The sequence below is a fragment of the Coregonus clupeaformis genome, unplaced genomic scaffold, assembly GCF_020615455.1.
Source record: "Coregonus clupeaformis isolate EN_2021a unplaced genomic scaffold, ASM2061545v1 scaf1094, whole genome shotgun sequence".
NCBI classification, from domain to species: Eukaryota; Metazoa; Chordata; class Actinopteri; order Salmoniformes; family Salmonidae; genus Coregonus; species Coregonus clupeaformis.
Window position 1 is genome coordinate 130042 of NW_025534548.1, and position 18673 is coordinate 148714.

An 18673-nucleotide genomic window follows, 5' to 3' on the forward strand; every position below is an offset into this window, starting at 1 on the left:
CCATGTGTATGTGGAGTGGGCCAGGCGAGGGTCTCTGTCCCCTGGGCCATGTGTATGGGAGTGGGCCAGGCGAGGTCGTCCCCTGGGCCATGGAGGAGAACGCCGGCTGTGTAGTGGAGTGGGCCAGGCATTCCATATACCCATAAGCTGGTGAGGACTATGCTTCATTGAATTAGCCTGTGGGCTTTGCAGATTTTCGAGGCCTCCATACGCTTGTGCTTAGTTTTTTACGAGGCGTGGAGTTTGAAAAAGAAACGGGACGTTTGATGTACTTGAGGGTATAGGAATTTTTCCAAGAAAACAATCTGAATAATCTTCTAGGAAAAAAAACTCCAGAAAGGCGTCTTGTGGGCGACCTCAGCCTCAGATGTGCCAGATTTAATGATCTTGTTTGTCGCATACGTCAAAGTCCTGAAACACCCCCGATATAACTTCATAGCAAGCAAATAAAGACTTAATACATAGCATAATAAAACTGGACTTCTCATTTTCTGTTCAATGCTAGAAAACAGCCAACAAACGGTGCAAAAACCATTCAATGTCCAGCACTCTTTTGTTTTGCCAGGGTATTCAACAACCGCTTTTCAGTTCTATGAGTTAACCCACAGATAGGTTAATCCGTGCCTGCTGAGATCTATTCAAGGGTCACCCGCTCTAGTCTAAACCAAACCTTTTAAAAGCAGGTGTGAACCTCTAAAAGTGCCCTTCCTGCAGTTCATAGCCATGTAGAGCGAGGGGTCATCTGTGGCAGGTCGTTAAGTGGTGGCAGGGTCTGTACGGTGAGGGAGAACCAGCTGGACGGCAGGGCCCTGCTCTCACTGTGACGACTGTGACCCAAACCCAAACTTACTACTTGATCTCTGTAGGTACAGATGCCTGTTCGAATAGGACACATTTTCCTAGCCTGGTTAGCACTTAAACGCCTCTCCTTGCCGGGTCAGTGAGGACATGCATACTCACTCTCCTGATCCACAACATGGAAAGCACACCTACTGTGTCCAGCACTCTGTAAAAGTAGCAGTCCATATCTTCTGTCTTCATCAGATAACTAGCTAGAAGAAGCAAAGGTCAGGACTAGTTCTGGAAGTTACTCAGTTTCAGTTTGTCAGCTGGTTTGGGAACAGAGTAGCTGAAAGGGGAAGAGAATGTATAATACGAGGTTTAAAGACCTCAGATCAAATCACTTTTGAAAGGGAAATCTATAACTTCCTCTTTCTCTTTAGTCAAAGTTCACAGCCTTGGTCGTTCACAGCCTTCAAATGTTATTGAAAGAGGCCTAGGCTAAATCGGCCCGCGTCTGGGGATTAAATCCAGGAAAGATTAATTGGGTGGGAGCGGTTCAGCAGTCCCATTTTTCCTCAATACTTTCCCTGTACCATTCAGGCCTAGCAGAACCCTCCCTCTACCTCTTCCGAAGTCCTTTGTGGCTCGTAAAATCCGCCCCCAAAAAATACAAAAGGTTAAATGAAACCGCTCTAACCACTTAAAAGTCCCTCGAAGCGGGGCCCATTTACTCTGACTGTGGCCCAAGGAGAACTGGCACCGAAGTGCTGACAGTACTTAGCCCACGTTGCTTTGAAACTGGGCAAAAGACATGTGCTCCTGTATGGTGGGGCCAATGGAGCTTAGCATAACTAACCATTATTGGATCATTCTGAGGGAGAGGGTCTCTGGAAGCAGGCTGAATAGAAAGAGTGGGACCAACCCTCTGGTAAAGAGCAGGCTGACGTTAGAGGAAACCGTATCATGGTTGACCTCTGGATATCTGGATCAATTTCGGTTCCATTTTCCTCATCCCTGTCAAAATTGCAGCTGTTTTGTTTTTCTCCAAATGTCAACCCTGCTGCGATATCTGTGTTTAATTAATTTGTTCCACATCCATATGAAGCACGAGGAGACAACTGGTCACATTGATATCAAAAGTCCTTATTTACAGTATGAATAGATGTTCACATGGTCAACAGCATCTATCTCAAACTCTTCAGGACGGTTTTCCTTGACACAGATTAAGCCAAGTACTGGACTAGTAAACACTTTCAAAGGAGATTCTCCATTCTGCGTGCTTTTTAGTCCACAAATAGGCTTAGTCTGGGTCCGGGAAACTGGCCCTTCATGTTTCAGATAGTAACATCAAAGGCCCTTTATTTCTGTTTTGCTATTGTGTTCTACACTACAAATCTCCAATTATTCTGTGGCCAGTGACCAATTGCTTTGCCGAATGAATGTGGGACATTTTCGTTCTTCAAGTGAATACTGCCGTTTGGACCCTGCAAGAACGGGGCCAAAAATAGTTAAGATAACGACGGAGTTTGAAATCAAAAACGTAAAGATTAATCTTTCCAACTTTTTGCAATTGGCAAACAACAGGCCAAGAAAGTTGAGCCCCTAATGTAAACTGCTGTCAGCTGTTGAAATCTTTCAAACAGCGTCTGTGTCAGCTATTTTGATATGAAAAGCCATTTCACAAGTGGATGCGTTAGCGCCCGATGACGGGTGCTGGAGCGAGAGATACATTTTCATTCCTGGATTTCAGATTAATCATATCACAGTTGATAGGCCCCTTTGTTTTGCAAGGAGAAGGAAACTTTTAAAAGCATTTTAGAGTAAGTTTAGAGTGAATGTGTGCAAACTAGTCAGAACCCATCTCTCATGAGGACTAAGTCACTCAGCCAGTGAATCCCTAGTGCAATAACTGTGAGAATAGTCAATATCAACAATCTGAGATTCAAAAAATAGATTACGAGGGTTACAGTTCAATTAGACACTTTTTCCGTTAGTAATGGCACACTGCAGCTGACTCACTATTTCAGTCTCACTTCCTCATTTTGAGACTAAAACAACACTAGATACTCACCCTTGCATCAGATGTGTTTGTGTCAGGACGAGACCCCTTCTCTTAGCCAAGCAAGGTATCATACAGAGGGATGATATATGTCATTTAGCTAGCTGACGCTTTTATCCAAAGCAATTATAGTACTGTATATATTTTAGTATGGTTGGCCGCAGCGGGAATTGAACCCATGTTCCTGATAATGATGTGCTCGTTTCCCTGTCTACCTGTCAGAGATCCGAATGGGAATCTAAAGACCATCCTGGGCTATTCTTCATCCTGTCTCGCTACAAGCAGCAGCAGCAGCAGCAACAGCAGTACTACCAGTCGCTGGTAGAGCTTACACACCAGACACCGGGGGCGGCGCCGGCCAGGCCCTCAGAACGCAACAAGAGATGCAGTCCAGGTAGGCTCAGTTGTCCTCACATCTCAATGGTGTCGGGTGAAGTTGGCCCTAGATGTACATTTTGGGTCCGTTTTGCATTTTCCTTACTAATGGTTAAGGATCCTAGATCCTATATCTGTACCCAAGGGAAACTTCACCCCGGAGCCGTCTCAATGCACACTGTTGGAGACTTAGCTGAATTGTATGTATAGGAATTAAACTGTGTCCATTTTCCAGGTTTGGTTTAAGCATTGTGTTATTGGGGAGTAGTCACATTTTGCAGCCACTATACTGGGTAGTGATTATTTTGATTCTGAACACACATTTCATCTTGGGATATTTTGACTTTAGTGTACGGTTCAAATCCCGAGCTAGTCTCGGCCCAAACAGGTCCCTGCTTTGTACTGTCACACCATTTACCATTTAATAAACAGATAGGAGCTAACAGAGGAACATTTCAACAGTATACAGAAAGTGGACACTGTCGCTGCTCACTACAATAAAACCAGGAAGGGAGGACCATGTGATGTAAATAGACAGCCCAGCCTGAGAGAAGCATCTAAAGAGAGGTTTAAAATACCACACATGGGTGGCATTCCCCTGGCGAAGCTCAGGTTACATCTCCCAACTATCCCAACCAGGCCCTGGTCTGGCCTGCTGCTGGTGTGTGGATGTATTCTGAGTTACCCACTGTTGATCCTCTGGTCACTGTCAGTACTGGGGAACACTAGGGAGGGGGAAGGAGGGGCAGAATTTTGAGAGGCTGCAACTGAAAACTGAGTCTAGGGGTTTAGGCTGGCTGTGGGTGGGAGGGGGTGCAGAGAGAGAACACAGCTGCCCTCATTCCTCCCTCTCAGGCCTCAGCTCCCTGGGACCTCTCCCAGTCAGAGGCAGCAACAGTAACAGGTGCGGGAACCCCTGCGACCGATACAAGGCCGAGGCTGGCATTCCAGACCGCCCAGTCACACAAGCCGGGCTGGGTGATGTAACACAGAAGAAGTTGGCCAGGAGGCCAGAAAGCCATAAGGAGCCAGGAACCAGAGGGCTAGTTAAAAGTATGGGGCTGGCTCCAACAACACCAGGATCTGCCAGGGTTTCCACAAGGTCTGCCAGGCCCAGTAAGTCTCACTCCCCTGAGCGATTACTAAATCAACACCCCACCGGAGGCAGATGCTCACAGCCCATCACTGCTACAGGAAGCCATTGTTCTCCCAGTAGAGAAGTGGCTGGTGTGGTGGTGGTTTTAATGGAGAAACCAGATATGGTGTGTGTGTGTGCATGTACATGTGTGTGAGTGTGTCAAAAATCTGACCCAAACCAGGATGATTTATCAGTTTGTCATAAATAGTTCAGAACCAACACAAGAAGGATTTTTAGGTATTCAACTGTAGGGGAATATGAGGGCATGTTACATTAGCCAATTAGCTTGAGTGTAAAGTGTTTTGTTGAGGACGCATTCACCCTCGCCCGTAGTATGACATACATGTTAGCGTCTTCATCATTCATCTTGTTCTGAGGCAGCGCGGTGGGCACTAGTTGGAACAGCCACAATGATGTCATAAAAATCGATTTTAAAAAAACCTAACCTAACCCTAACCTTAACCACACTGCTAACCCAATGCCTAACCTAACCTTAATTTTTTGTTTTCATGAATTCTGACAATATAGCTAATTTTGACTTGCGGCTGGCCCATCTAGCAGAAGTTTTGCCTCAAGGACAAGACCGTCCCAATAAACATCAACCTGCGAAGGCATGTCTGATTTCACAGACTTGACCAGCCCTGTCTGGATCTCTTAACCAAAAATACAATCTAGGACAATGTAGTCTGATCCACCGAACAATGCAGTGTTGGTTTTTATAAAGCAATTATCAATTATCTCTCTCTCACAATTACACAGTGTGCACACACACACACCCGTCCTCCTCTCTCCCCCAGACACCAGTCAGGTCGATCAGAGCTCCAGCAGCAGGTGCCGGCTAGTAGAAAGCCCAGTGCTGTAAACTGTAAATGTGAGCAGGCCAAGTGCTCGTATGCGTAGCGTGCGTGTTGGGGTGAAACTCCCCATTGGTGGTTCGCGACACCCAGGAGCCTCTGGTGCTGGAGATGTAGTAGGTAAGGGGGCAGCATCGCGATCTCTCCCACTTAACTCACCATGTCCCATGGTGAACAAGTTGACCCTGTTGCGCCGCCTGCCCACCGCCAAGCCCCGGGAGAGAAAGAGTCGTCTGCTCTATGGGAAAAGCCAAGCCAGACCCCTCTAGGTACTGTACTGAGTAGAGTCTCTGTCGGTGCCTGTTGGCTCTGTTCTGATTTAAAGCCAAGCGTGGTACCACTGAAGTTGGATTACGAGATGTGTTGATGTCATCATGAACTGGTAATTGACTGCCTTTATTCAAACTAGTTTCACGTCTATGCTTAGTATTATTGCCTGCATAGGTTTTGATGTGTTATTTTGTGAAGTTGGTTGAAAGGGAACTATGAGTTGCTGCTTGTGGAGATTGCTTCCAGTCTGTAAGTGAATCTACTCTGAGGTTTCTGAGCGGTAGTGTTTCAGAGTTTCTATATGTAATGTCTGTAAGTGAATCTACTCTGAGGTTTCTGAGCGGTGGTGTTTGAGTTTCTTTATGTTAATGCTAATGAGCATCCTCCCACAGGCTTCAGTCATCACTTGACAGTTCCTAGATTATCCTTTGAGCTTTAGATGAGCTATATACAGCAATTGATAGAACTGAAGTTATCAATGTGGTAAGGGGGTTGTGTATGCCTTTGTTCGGTATAGGCGCTAGGCAGACATGTGTGTGTCTTTATTTTGGATTGAGGTAGAGTGAGAGATGGAATTCACACTCCCTGATCGTTAAAAAGGGTGTGTGTGAGTGTGTGTGCGGGTCACGTCGGAGGACATCTTCATACCTGCTGTCAACAGAGGAATCTGCCGTTGTGGATCATCGAGGATTAGCTATTGTCTGGCCTCAGAACTGTGACAGTGTTGAGCCAAAGTGAATAAATAACCATAGCTCATATCTAATAGGACAGTGATGCCTTCAATATGGCTCTCATATGGTATGCGCAAGGCGTTAGTCGAGATTGCACTGCGATGATGTATGTCTTAATCAATGTGACCTGACATATTGTAAGCGCATCTTTACCTCACATGTTCAGCTTTTCTCTTAAAGGTCGTGGTTTGATAAACGCTAGAGGGTAGGAATATACTGTGGCTTTTATGTTCCAGTAGACTTTATAGAGGGATGCATTGGGCCACAGTGAAACATGTGCTGTGCAGGTCCCCTGTCAGTTTAATTAAGTGAAATACATGCTGCTATACAATTTCAATGCACTGTAGCCTAGTGTAGGGATAGCTCCTTCTACCAGTTACACTGACCAATAGCTAGTGATCTAGCCCTGTGACCTTCTCTAACTTTAAACCCCATCCCCTTCCAGGTCACTAGTGGCTGTTCACAATAGGGCCAGCTGAAATATAGAAACTTCAGGAGAAAATGGAAAAGGTCCAACGCAGTTTCATGTACAAGATGAGAAAGGTTTGGGCGGAGGCGTTGTGCCCACGTGCGACATCATCCTCTGGGAATAATGGTTTCTATTAATCATGGCGCCGGCGGCTGTCTTCTCGTGACCCGACCATTTACTTTACCCCTTGCACAAAGGATTATGGGAGGAGAGAGGATAGAGGAGCGAGTGGGGCGCATCGTAGGTTACGGGTGTTTATTAAGTCTCTGTCAGATGCCATACATACACCTTCCATTTGCACATGAATATGAACAGGCCTCAGCCAGGTATAATGGGAAATTGCCCCGTTTGTGTTTTGAAGCTCTATGGTACTTCAGTTAATTGAAGCTCTATGGTACTTCCTAGTTTATTGAAGCTCTATGGTACTTCCTATCTATTGAAGATCATGGTACTTCCCTAGTTCATTGAAGCTCTATGGTACTTCCCCCTAGCTCATTGAAGCTCTATGGTACTTCCCTAGCTCATTGAAGCTCTATGGTACTTCCCCCGATACCATTGAAGCCTATGGTACTTCCCTAGCTCATTGAAGCTCTATGGTACTTCCCTAGCTCATTGAAGCTCTATGGTACTTCCCTGGCTCATTGAAGCTCTACTGGATTCCTAGCTCATTGGCATACAGTAGAAGAAGAGACATGCATAATGGATATCTCGAGGTTAATTAGTAGCCTCGCCTTAGCGGATTGTGAAACCGGATGTTTCTGGTTTCAGTACAGCGAACTTCAAGTTTCAAAAGCGAAGTGGGGACTCAATCTCAGGTGCCTTTCTACGCCTGCTATGTTAGGTTAATTAGTGAGCTAACAATGACTTGGAACCTCTCAAAATTAAATCAAAGCTCTTGTTAATTTTCCAGGGAGAGAGAGTCCACAGGGTTACGATTTAGACAGTCGGATTGACAAATAACTCATTAGAGTTGTTGAACAGGAGCACAACGCCATACACAAAAATGATCAGCTATCACTCTCCAATGGGAGTTGGCCAACCATGCCATTGATATGTAGCTCTGTGTTCTTGCCCGGCTTTTAATCTAAGATAAAGATCTCTTCAGTGGCCTAATGAAACCAACTGAGAAATACATGTCTAATAAATGTTTTATTTCTTCTGTGTAATGGAATACTTTCTCATCTTTCATTGCAAGTGGCTAGAAGGCCAAAATTCTCCCAACTTCCTTCCATCAGTCCTTCCCTCTTCCTGTGTCCCTCCCATCTGGGAAGAAGTGACTTGAATCCATAAAGATGAATATTTAATTAGGAATAATCTTCAGTAAATGAAATCTAAATGCTTTTGATAATCTACATATCTTTCTTGTCACGCCCTGTAAAACGCACTCATTTTGCCCTTGAAAAACACAAAAAATAGTTATTTTATTCCAATATTTCATTGAGTGTCTAATTTACCCACATGCATTAAGTGTTCTAGTCTTACATTTGCAACTTCCAAGGCAACCGGCACTGGGACTGGGTATCACTCACCTCTTGAGGTGGTTTATTGACCCTCATCTCTTCCACTATCCCAAAACTAACTAACAAACAAACAGCTACACACAGAGGACATGTCCTGACTATCTCGGACAGATCCTAGTAACTTTAGATGACCAATGCTGTTGTTTATTCAGCTTCCTTGTGTTTGTGCATTGATGGTTAAAGGCCAGGGAGGTCACCTTACCACCGCTATAGATCATCATTTCGTGAATCATGTTGCCCCCAGTGCTTCTTGTAATTCTCCTCTGACAGGAGGAGCACAGCACCCTGCTGCAACTGGTTGGGCACCTGGCAGGCCTGCAGCTGCTCATGCCCCAGCCGGGAAGTCACACAGGTCATGCCAGGGTGCGAAATCTCAGAGGGAGCTCAGGCACACGGGGACACTATGGTTCAGAAGCAGGCAAACGGGGGACACTGGCACCAGAAGCCAGGCACACAGGGACACTTTTGCGCCCAGGGTCAGGCACACAGGGACACATGGCGCCCAGAAGCCAGGCACACGGGGGACACTTTGGCGCTAGAACTAGGCATATGAAAGATACTGCGCTCAGGTGTGTCCACCCTCCCGAAAGTCGAGGGTAACCATGAGTAGAATCTTAACCTCAAGGATGTCATCCTGGTGGAACCAGTCCGATGAGTAGGGACTGGACTGATACAATTGTAAACTCAGCAATCAGGCTGGTTCTACAACGCTAGGGGTGATGTATCCAGTTGCTTATCAATGCCGGGCAATCAAACAGTTCTCAGCCATGTACCAGGAGGAGCGAGACTCTGCTCAAAACAGCCTCTTATCCTAGCTTAACAGAATAATACAATTTAATTTTCTATTTTTTATTTTACATTTTGATTACTTGTGTGCATTGTTGACATATTTACTGCACTTGATTGAAAGGAACTAGGAACATAAGCATGACTACTGTAGAGTAGCACGTGAGCTAGCAACATATATTGGAAAAGCTAGAACACCTGCAATACCATCTAGCTAGCTAACTAGAAGACAGCTGGCTGTGAAGATGGCTAATGAGCTAGCGGAAGTTGCTAATGACATGACTAGATGCTAATAAGTTGTTTTGGAGATAGATAGCTAACCAATAATGCATTATGCTCTCTGGCCTTATAGTAAGTACTAAAGTCACTTATTTATAAGTGTATTATAAGGCATTATAAAGAATTATAATGGTTTATAAGGGGCATTTATATGCATGCCTCATTGGCAAAGTGTTACCAGGTCATGTCAGTATTTAGCTTAGATCAACATGGGGTCAGTTGTTCATTGTTTACTATATGCTTAGAACTTATTCCAGGAATAGGTTTTTTATTATTATTTTGTCAAGTTAGTTGAGGGTTAGTTGCTGCCTAGAGATAGCTTTTGTCAGTCGTTTGCAATTGTGTTCGTTGTAGTAACGTAGGTCGACTGAGGGAATTTTTTTGTAGAATGTCTTTCAAGAATGACTCCAGTGTAATGCTATGTGCAGTTTCTGTCTTTCAGAGTAGAGGCTAGTTGGTTGTTCAGTACATCGACAGTGTTGAGTTGGTCTTTGTCCGAGCGTGCATGTTGTTGATGCATTTGTAGAGTATTGTGTGGCTGTGCAACTGATTCTCTCCCTCAATAGTGTGGTGAATTCTGCTAGATGAAAAAGCCAAAATGAGAAGGTTGACATCCCTGGCGTTTCATGCAATTTTTCAATGTACATACTATCAAAACGTTCTATTTTCCACACATCCCAACATGCACCAACTAGAACGAAAGTTTGGGATGCAGACACTGTCTGCGTCTTTCATGGATAGAGAGGTAGAGGAGATGGAATGAACACCCTGATTTTAGCCTCGTTAAAATGGCATATGTTGTGATGAACCTGTTATGTAATGGAATTATTTTCCATTGTAATTGGCTGGCATATCAAGAACATCAGTGAAACTTCAGATAGAATAGCAACAAGTAAGTTCCCATCATACCCGTGGAAATTGAGTGATATGCACAGAGCTGGAATGCTGTTTGTCAGCTATCAGCATCCAGGATCCAAACTACCCGGCTTATAATATGTGTGCCCTTATATGGTTTGAGTTTGTTTGTCGATGATTCCGTGTTCTGTACCTAATGCTAGCAGTAGATTCAGTCAGCAAGGAAACCAAATGTGGTAACACTTTACAGGAAGTTCTCACTCGTGTAATAGCAGAAACAGTTGAACTCCATTACGATGCACCACAAAGCAAATTACTAAAATATTTTGTTGTGAATGTAGTAATCATACACCATTACTCATAAGCATCGCCCTTTTATGGTTCAATATGTTTATTGAAGGTCATAAGCATCCAGTTCAGACCAATGGGGGCATCTCATCGTCTTGGTAGCTAAGGCTTAGGTGTTGTACATTACAGTAGTAATATATAGAATGACAGTAAAGAATACATAGTATGACTAGCACATAGAATGACAGAGCATACATAGTATGGATAGGTAAGCTGCGGCATGGCTCTTAGTTGGCGGCCAGGTCTGGTCCACCCAGGAACGGAGCTCGGTGACGCGGCGTCAAGCGGGGGTAGTGGTGGAGCAACGGCCTTGCCCCAGGACACAATGACCAGGGTCCAGACGTTGTTTCCCTCACAGACCAGGGCCACCGGAGTCACCCGCAGAGGTAGCACCCAGCACCACGCACAGATCATGACGTTCGGAGATGCTGCTGCCCAGTGGTTCTTGCACTGCTCGTTGGACGGAGGCAGAGCAGCCTGCTGCAGCAGGTTTTTGAGAGCATTGTAGCGCTGCAGATCGCACCGGAGGTCACACAGGTCGTGAGGTGAGAAAACGTCAGGCGGTCCAGCCAGGCACACGGGGGACACGTTGGTGTTCAGGACAGCGGGGGTAGCCAGCTTGATCAGGGAGATATCAACGTTGTTGATGGTACTGGGGTCCACTTAAGGGGTGGGGTGAACACCTGTGGGTGGAGTGGGGTGTGGAGGGAGAGAAGGGAGGGTTAGAACTGAAACCAGAAAGGAGAGTGTGAAAAGGGACAGTTTTGGGTTCAGACTGAGCTGGCGGGGGATAGGCTGATCCTAGATCAGTGCCTGAGGGGAACTTCTACCCAGAGCTATGGAGGAGGATGTGTGACTATGCATAGTCACTTTAACTTATACCTACATGCATATTACCTCAATTACTACTCGACTAACGGTGCCTACATTGATTGTACCGTACTGTATATAGCCTTGCTACGGTTATTTTTACTGTTATTTTACTGCTTTTATTTTTTACTTATCTATTGTTTACTTAACACTTATTTCTTAACGATTGTTGGTTTAGGGCTTGTAAGTAACATTTCACTGTAAGATCTACACCATGTTGTATTCGGCGATGTGACAAAATGTGATTTGATGTGATTGTGCTGTACCTTAGCGGGCTTCAGGATCTGGGATGTCCTCAGCGTTGTTGCCGCTTCCCTTATTGTGCTCTCCAATGATCACGCGGTGGTAGGTAAGCGACGTTGCAGTGAGCGGCGGTGACCACCCAGTTCTCGTTGATCAGGGGATCCCCCACAGAAGTGGAAGCGCTGGTCTGGCTGCAGAGATACCTGCCAGGGCCAGGAGTGGGGCACAGCCTCCTCGCCGTTGACGATTGCGGGCATAGCCAGACACCTTGGGCTTGATGGCGGGATGCCGCAGCCTGGGGACATGAAAACATTTAGTAAACACTTAGCTCGTCATGTTTTATAACAACAGTAATGCTCTTGTTTAATGCATACTCAACCATGGGCATCTAACGCACGGAAGTGTTTCCAAATAACATCACCAAGTGCTAGCAATGTAGCAGTAACACATATAATGAGAACAGTAGTGGTTACAAGATCAGAGCCTTGAGGAACTCCACAACACTTTTACACTGTTAGCATTAAAACAAGGGTTAAGGGTTAAATCAAGGAGGTAAGACTGTAGGTAAAGAGAAGGCGTGAATACTCACCGTAGGCGGCACTGATGAAGGCGAGACAGGACACAACCAGAGGGGAAAGCCATTGTGAGAATGTGACAGTCTAGTGGACGGGGGGACCCTATTTATCCCCAAACCCCATATGTCTATAACAAATGGGGAGACCAGGTGTCGGCTGAGGATAACCATGGTAGAATATTAACCTCAAGGAGGGGGATGATGTATCCAGCTGCTTATCAACGCTGGGCGATCACGGACAGTTTCTCAGCCATGTAACAGGAGGGTTAGAGCAGTTATCAAAACATGACCTCAGTGCTCTGGAAACTGTGCTCCAAACAGCCTCTTACCATCACAGAGGGACCGGCCCCCTTCCCACTCAACCCCATTACAATGACATTTTAGTCATTGTTTAGCAGACGATCTTATCCAGAGTGACTTGCAGTTAGTGTATCCATCTTAAGAGAGCTTAGGTGGAAACATATCACAGTCGTAGTAAGTACATTTTTCCTCAATAAAGCAGTTATCAGCAAGTCAGTGCTAGAAAGAAAAGACAAGGAGAGTATTAGTGCAAGAAAGGCATCCTCTCCCTTCTCTTCCTCATCTTCAGGGTTCATTAAGACATAAGAAGCAGTGGAACATTTTGCAGATGAACCATTACATACAGCATGTGGGACATGTTGTTTCATTAGGAAAGGGGAGTATTTAGATCAATGGTTGATTGTTTTCATTCGAGAGAAGTACCAACCAGAATCAAAAGCGAGGTTTGTAAGTTTTATATCAAGCTGATTGTGAATTAATGGTCATTTTTTGGTGTTTTCTTGTTCTTTTCCTGTTGTTCTTCTCATCTTGTAGTGATGTAACACTATTTCCACACGTATCCTTGGTTGTATGTACTAACACATTTCCATTCCCTCTCCACATGACCTCCCACTGGAAGAACACACCTGCAATTCAAATCCCGAGATAACAACTCTCTCTAGGGTCCCTTCACCTTGTGGTCCTCAGTTTGTCTGAATTTACTTAAATCACTGGAAGATTTTACACACTAAAAGTCAATGCCAAAAAGATGTTTAGTAAGTCCGAGACTTTCAAGATCCTTACACCATCAGGTTTAATGATTAATAAGGAATAATGTTATATTACAGAGAAAGTAATATAGAGGTAATGTAATTACCATATCAGCTAATATAAATTTTAATATAATGTTATTTATTATAAGGAGTGATAATATAATGTTACCTATTATATGAGGCTGAACATAATGTTACTCTATGACTATCAGGCTAATATAATGTTACCTATTACTATCAGGTAACATAATGATCTACCTATTACTATCAGGCTCAACATAATGTTACCCATTATTATGAAGCTAACATAATGTTACCTATTAATATCGAGGCTACACATAATGTTACTCTATTAATATCGGAGCTATAATGTTACCTATTAATATCAGGCTAACATAAGTTTACTATTACTATGTAAGCTACATAATGTTACCTATTAATATCAGCCTAATATAATGTTACCTATTAAATTATCAGGCTAACATAATGTTAACCTATTAATATCAGGCTAACATAATGTTACCTATTACTACAGGCTAACATAATGCATTACTATTACTATTAATGTTTTGAGCTATGTATCTCAGCTATTGAGAATGTTGAACTTTTTTGTGGTGTTTTTAGCTAAAAGAGGGATTGAGAGAGAACACCCATTGTGTCAAAACGAGAAAAAAATGAAAGTCTACATTGTCACGGCCCATCATACTGCCATATGCATACGCCAAGCATACTTGCCATATCCATACTGCCATATCCAACTGCCATATCCTCACTGCCATATCCATACTGCCATATCCTCACCGCCATACCCAGTGGCTAATCTCAATTCTAAAGTCTGACCCAATGTAACTTTTATTTGAAATAATAACCAATGTAATTATTTTAAAGTAACAGTAGCAACTAATGTAAGAACTTAATGTAAAGTGCAACTTAATGAACTAATGTAAAGTCTGACCCAATGTAACTTCATGTAAAGTCTGGACCCCCAAAGTGCCAAGTGTTGTATCTCTGCTGTGCCCCACCAGTACAGTCCTCAACAAAATAGGTCCACCAGTCACTCAATAAACCTGTAGCTCTTCCACCAGTCACAGTCCTCAATAAACCTGTATAGCGTGCTCCCACCAGTCACAGTCCTCAATAAACCTGTAAAGCTGTGCTCCCACCAGTCAGTCTCAAAGCTGGTCCACCAGAACAAAGGACTGTATAGTGGGGTTGATGAAGGTTGGCCAAGACCACATGCTTTCAGACACTCACCACCACTGGCTTTTACCCTGATTTACTCTGCGTGTTCACTGTGATTAAAGCAGTCCCCTTTGTTCATTAAACACCCTGGTTTGTGTCCGTTTTGAGTTCCCTAACTATTTCCTGTCGAATGCCAGAGGGCTAAGCGAGGCGGTAACCACCAGCCTCGACGTTAATTCTCTCAACATGACCTAAGAATGAGTTTGTAAACTGTATTTTGTCTAAGAGGAGTTTCTACACCACTCCTCCTCCGTAGGGTTTTATTCACCCTGTTAAGAAAACAATATTTCTGAGGTTAGAAACCCTCTTTTTTGAGGGAGACCAGTCAAGATTCAGTAGGAGATTTCAGTGAAAAAGTGGCACATTATGGTGAGGGAGAGTTGCTTTGCAATTAAAGGCTAATTGAAGCTGTTACATGCTTCAAACACGTGTGGTAATAATATTATATAATATAGTAATATAATGGTAATAATATAATCATATAATTTATGCCATTTAGCAGACGCTTTTATCCAAGTGACTTAGTCATGCGTGCATTCACTTTTCGTGCGGGTGGTCCCGGGAATCGAACCCACTATCCAGGCATTGCAAGCTCCATGCTCTACTGAGCTACAGAGGACATACACATGAAATGTGTGGCCCATCACGTGAAGTGCGGTACGAGTACTCACTATGGTGTTTCTTTCACTAGGGCTCGTGTTGTTAGTTACTGTCTCTCACAATGCGCTCGGTATGCATTAGATGATATCTCAAAGATGCTACAGTTTAAAGAGTCCAGCTGAGCCGTTAGCCTCATTTCTTCACTAAGTCTGATGTCTCTCTCTGCTCTCTCCACAGTCTCACTGTGCGGTATGGTAGTCCCCGTGGTCAAGTGGAATAGGAGCAGCACCACAGAAGAAAAACACAAGGATGACTCTTATATTTGCAAGGTGACTTCCTGGCACTTTCTTTCAGTTATGTCACAGGAATGACACATATTTGTACTTTACTATACAATCTACTTGTGAAAAATCTTACGTATTTGGTTTGGGTACATCTATCTTAGAGTATTTCGCTAATGTGTTAGCTATTCTCTGATGCGAAACTAGCATCGGCACTTGGCGACCCCAGGCGTAAGTGACGTGTGGAGCCATTTAACTCAAGCCTTGGATTAGGGGCCATTTTAAAGAATGTAGAATTGACCAGAATGGCTACGTGGTGGCTTCCAGATGCGCGCTCCATACTTACCCAGGCTGTGTCCTACAGTTGTCTGGCTCCCAGAGCATTTGTTTCTCCTTAGTGGTAGTGGCTGGTGGGAACCAGCGTGCTGGCAAATTACTTCCGCAAACCCCGTCAAGCTATGGGAAATATGTGCGGACAGCATTAACAACCCTATGGGTGGTATTCCCCTTCACAACATTGACAACCCTATGGGTGATATTCCCCACAGCATTGACAACCCAGGGTGATATTCCCCCTCAAACATTGACAACCCTATGGGTGATATCCCTTCACAGCATTGACAACCCCATGGGTGGTATTCTTCACAACATTGACAACCCGTCAGCTGATGTTTTTGCTGAATAGTCGTGTAGAAGCTGCTTTGTTCACACCAACTGTTAACTAGGAAGAGTGGCAGTGTCGTTTCAAGTTTTGTTAGTCATATATCCAATATTTAACATGTATCAGAGAAAGGGGGGTTGGGCAAGTGTTTAAATTGTGCAGTATTAGTACTGTAAATAAGAGTCTGGTTGTGATGTGTGTGTGTGTGTGTGTGTGTGTGTGTGTGTGTGTGTGTGTGTGTGTGTGTGTGTGTGTGTGTGTGTGTGTGTGTGTGTGTGTGTGTGTATAAGGTGCGGAGAGTCAGTGCAGGTGGTCAGTCCAGTTCAAGTGTTCAGCAGTCTGATGGCTTGTAGATAGAAACTGTCTCTGAGCCTGTTGGTATCAGACTCATGCTCCGATACGGTCTGCCCGACAGTAAGGGAGAGAACAGTGTTTGGGTGTGTGGGGTCTTGATGATCCTGGGCTTCTCAGGCACCGTTTTGAGTAGATGTCCTGGATGGGTTGGGAGCAACGTCCCAGTGATGTACTGGGCCGTCTTCACCACCCGTTGGAGGGCCGTGATGTAACTGGTCAGGACGCTCTCGATGGTGCAGCGGTAGTATTTGGAGAGGCCGCCTTAGGAAGTAGACGCTGCTGCACCCTCTTGACAAGAGTGTTGTTGGTCCATGTCGTCCTCGGTTGTTGGTCCATGTCATCCTCCCACTAACACTTTAATTAAAATGAATACCTTATATTATTATCCAAATGGAAACTCTATCGATTGGATAAGACGGCTGATGAGATTTCACAACAAAAGAGTTGGCCAGAGTTACTTTCCCCTGATGAATGCCCAGCCATTCATCTCCCTGTTGGCCTCACCCCTCATTACCTTGGCTAATGAAACTGGGCCGTCCATCTGGCCAACCACACCAGGACTGATTGGGTTTCTTAGCTAGCCCTGCCTGCAGCCAGAGCCGGATAGAGACTATAGTGTGTGTGTGTGTGTGGGTTGGGTGACAGACTGCACTGTTTTGGGGGCCAGGGTCAGCACTCTCTGGGCCTCCAGGGGGCTGTGGACGGCTAGGAGCCAGCGGCAGCGTAAAAGACAGGATGATGTGAGTCCACAGGGTCTCACTACACCCGACCTGAGAACATACGGCCTGTGTGAGTTGTCCTGAGCCTCTAATGAAATGAAATGGACTGGACAGATTTTTCAGATGCAGATTGATATGGGAAATAAAACTTGTGGTCACGTGACCTGCTCCCATAACTTGAAACTAACTACATCGTTGATGAAGAGTGCACGTTTTATTAGATTAATTCTCGCTGGGAAGGGGTCAGGGTAGAAATGTACCAAATGATATAATTCACTGAAAGTATTGTACATGAAGACATAGCCCTCTAGTTTCAGTTTGTGGCCATAAAATGTGCCTTTAATTTACTGCAGAGGATAACCATTGGGCATGAACAGTTGTTTTATTGTGAGGTACTAGCCTACACCCCCAGGGTGATTTAATGTCAACAACATTATTCAGGAAATACAGTAGATGTGGTTTCCGAGCACAATGGTAGCCTCACACATTGGTGAAAGCTCCTAAGCTATGTTTGATTGTCTGAAGGCCTTAGTTTTGTTGCTACCTTGGCTGTTTTATATCTGAGGATATTGTGCCTTGAAAATGAAACTCAAGCAACTCTCCAACTATTGCTCCACAATGCATTTAATGGATCTCCAACCACTAAACACATTGCGGGGCATACAGGAATGCCAGTATGCTGGACCTCCTTTCTCTAATATGAAAGTTTTTCCTCTATGCACCTAGAGCTGTGTAAAGTGTGCAAACAAGCCTCTTTTCAATTGATCTTGAGCTTAAAATCCCTACTCCACTCTCTCAGTAAACTTGCTTACCTGGGTCCTATTCACTAGGAACCAAGCGGAAGCAAACAGACTGAAATGGGGAGGGACTACCTGAACTTGTCCAATAAGTAACTCTTGTTTTTCGTTGGAAAATGTTTTCCATTGCAAAGCATTTTGTTACATTTTGCTACAGTGTGCACGAATGGATACACCCCTGGTGTATTGACAGTGTTCCGGCATCTCACCCTCAACTAACAGCACTACTTTTTAAAAAAAGGCCATTTAAATTCAGCGTGTTCGCAGCAGAAAGTGATGCTAATAGAAGCGATGCCAGGGAAGCTTTAGTAATTGTCCTGAATATACAGCGACAGATGTGCTGACTTGCTAAGAAACCTGTTATTCAATTTGACTGACTCCCCTGAGCTTCCTGTCAGAGGCGCACACACACACATTTTGTTTCATACATACTGTCTGTTTTATACTGATAATATTCATTCTCTTTTGGATAGGTATGTACTGTCAAGCACACACACAGACACACACTCTCTCTCTCACTAACATAGATAATGGGCTGAGCATATGGCATGGTCTTCTGTTCAGGTGGGCTGTAGAAGGGCGCTGAGGCCACTGGGCCCTTACATCCCTGTTTTTACTATCCTCCCCTCTCTCTCTCTCTCTCTCTCTCTCTCCCTCTCTCTCTCTATCCCTGTCGTCTCTCTCTCTCTCTCTCTCTCTCTCCTCTCTCTCTCTCTCTCTCTCTCTCTCTCTCTCTCTCTCTCTCTCTCTCTCTCTCTCTCTCTCTCTCTCTCTCTCCCTCTCCTCTCTCTCTCTCTCTTCCCTCTCCTCTCT

The 18673-nt window shown here is 44.5% G+C and overlaps 1 pseudogene; it reads right to left on the minus strand.

Annotated features, from left to right (window-relative positions):
* Positions 1-10636: 10636 nt before the first annotated feature.
* On the minus strand, positions 10637-14013 carry LOC123486255 (annotated as a pseudogene).
* Between the last annotated feature and the right edge of the window lie 4660 nt (positions 14014-18673).